Source organism: Sinocyclocheilus anshuiensis, unplaced genomic scaffold, assembly GCF_001515605.1.
Source record: "Sinocyclocheilus anshuiensis isolate Anshui unplaced genomic scaffold, SAMN03320099.WGS_v1.1 scaffold1255, whole genome shotgun sequence".
Taxonomy (NCBI): domain Eukaryota; kingdom Metazoa; phylum Chordata; class Actinopteri; order Cypriniformes; family Cyprinidae; genus Sinocyclocheilus; species Sinocyclocheilus anshuiensis.
Genome location: NW_015540914.1, coordinates 350,645 through 353,399, shown reverse-complemented (window position 1 = coordinate 353,399; position 2,755 = coordinate 350,645). Strand labels below are relative to the sequence as shown.

Here is a 2,755-nt window from a genome sequence, read left to right as displayed (position 1 = left end):
CTAAATCACTTCACAGGAGATCTAACTAAATTTGGACAGTGCACTGAGGTCCTGTAACAGTAGTTTAGTGAAAGGGGTCGAAACAACTACAGTGCCACCTAACGGTCGAGTGCAAAACAGCTGCAATAGACCTGCAGGAGAATGTGAGGATCAAGCAGATACATAAAGATTTCAAAATGTGCGGTTATTGACGTAATCCAACCATATTGCAAGCAGCAGAAAGCACATTAATGGGTGGGTTCACGCGCTTATGTGCCGGCGGTCGCTTTTAAACATATTTGTCTTTTTTTAAATGGGCATCATGAGATCGAGGTTCTGGAAACGTTTAACAAATATATACATAGACATATATACATAGTCTCAGATCTTTAGTCTAAAACAATTAAAAATCATTGTAAAAATATACATTTTTAAATAAAAAACTTATGTTCAAAACTATGGTAATAAATGCAAATAGAGGAATTAAAATAAACTAATAGTTGTTTTATAATTATTATGTTAGAAGTGCTGGACGCATTCTGTCATTTTATTCCATATTAACAAACAGTGATGTGTTAGAAACATTTGGTACATTTATTGGTTCAGGAAAATGATAATGAGAGTATGAAAGGGTGCTTTGTGTGTGTGTGTGTGTGTGACTGAGGTATGCTCTTAACGCGCTTCAGTCCATGCTGCGATGTTGCCCCGCCCCTTTTAAAGGCGCGCAGCCAATAGCAGATGACAACTTCCAATTTAGTTGTCTGAGAGGGAAGTTCAGAAAAAGATTTGTACAGCTTCTTATGCCGCGAAAATCTGACATTGGATTGAATGCTGTTCTGTACCGTTATTTTAGATTATTAGGAAAGTATGACAATACATGTATGTCAATAGTAAGCCTGAGCAAAATAGGGACGTCGTGAGAGTCTGTGAGGATTTGCAGCGCGTGTGTTGTCAAACTGATGAAGATGTTTTCTTAATTTGCTGGTGTTTTTTCAATTTGCATGTGTTTTCTTAAGTTGCAGCGCGTTGAGCTCTCTCGGCCACCGTACATTTGCTGTCAAACTGAACAGCAGAAGTCTTCGCAGACCGTCCTCACCTCATTGGGTCGACACGCTGCAGCCTGCGGCTTTTAGAGGTAATATCTGAGTTTTGTTTGTTCATTCACATGAAAATTAAGCATTAGCCAGACTGTGTATGGCTTTATCTTCGACTCCCAGAAGTAGGGCGCGAATTTACGAATCATGCTGTGACATTACTCATGAGTATGGTTACGTGATACGCCAGGAATGTTACAATGCAACGTCTGCCAGACCTAATTAATATTCATGAGTTTACTCCTTACTGTAATTTTTCTTTGGAGATGTGTATGTGCTCAGACTGAAGTGAATTGCTTATGCTTATTTTGAAGCCAGTGAGAATACAAAATAAATAAATTAATTAAAAAGTGTATGTTTAATGTAAACCCAAACGTACCCTTGTAAAATATCGTAAGCTCAGCTCTTCGGATTCATTAAGTGGTATCAGTTTGGAGTCTGGCAAATTTGATAAAGCTCCTGACGTCAAAGACAATAAAGAAATATAAACATACACCCTAGCTTTAGGATATAATGTTTTTTTTTTTTAATAAGGAAACTTTTAGCCATGCCTTCATCATTGTATTTTGCTACCTATTGCTATTTTACAAATAAAAATGTTTATGTTTAAAACTATATATATATATATATATATATATATATATATATATCTGCATAATTTATCTTTTGGTTTGCAATTAGAAATCTACACTCTTTGCTCAACCACAGAACTTTTTGAGCCAATCAAAGGAGCTAGAAATGCCATGTGATTAATCATTCTGAACTCAAAAAAATATTTAGTCATAAATTTCAGATATACAGTCCCAACCACTAATATTGGCACCCTTGGTAAATATAAGCAAAGGTGGCTATGAAAATAAATCTGCATTGTTTATCCTTTTGATCTTTCATTCAAAAAATTCTAACCTATCATTGAAGTAAAACAATGGAAAGTGTGGTAAGTGGGGTGGGGGGGGATCTTATTATGAAATAAATGTTTTTCTCAACATTACATTATTTCACATTAGCCACAGCCAGAAAGCTCTTTTTTTTAGTTTCATCTGACCATAGAAGCCAGTCCTGTTCGAAGTTCCAATCGTGTCTGAAGACTGAATATGCTGGAGTTTGTTTTTGGATGAGCGAAGAGAATTTTTCTTGAAACCTTCCCGAACAACATGTGCTGATGTAGGGGCTGTTTGAACTAATCTCTGCAATTCTCCAGCTGTAATCATCGGAGAGCCTTTAGCCACTCAAACTCTCCTCCTCACCGTGCATTGACGATATAGACACATGCATGTCCTCGGCAGATTTGCAATATCTTTAGTTGATTGGAACTTCTTAATTATTGCCCTGAAGGTGGAAATGGAGATTTTCAATGCTTTAGCTATTTTCTTACTGCCACTTTCTATTTTGTGAAGCTCAACAACCTTGTTCTGCACATCAGAACTGTATTCTTTGGTTTTACTCTTTGTGATGTATGATTAAGGCAATTTGGCCTTTGTGTTCCTCATATTTATAATCCCGTGGAACAGGAAGTCATGGCTGGAGAATTTTAATGCTCCTAGTCACCCTGGTGTGCTAAAATAAATTAAATATGAATGTGAATATACTTCAGAGATATTTTACTCATAAGAATTTCTAGGGGTGCCAGTAATTGTGGCCAACATGCATTGGTGAAAAACATTTATTTCATAATGTGAGTT

General features: G+C 36.4%; 1 protein-coding gene across 3 annotated transcripts in view; it reads left to right on the top strand.

The window, feature by feature from the left end:
- Positions 1-1,033: 1,033 nt before the first annotated feature.
- The window catches only part of LOC107689273 (Fanconi anemia group C protein-like), a 27,639-nt gene continuing 25,917 nt past the window's right edge, over positions 1,034-2,755 (top strand). For all 3 annotated transcript variants that reach the window (XM_016487220.1, XM_016487219.1, XM_016487221.1), the window contains exon 1: positions 1,034-1,114. The gene's annotated coding sequence lies outside the window, so the exon portion shown is untranslated. The remainder of the gene's footprint in view (positions 1,115-2,755) is intronic.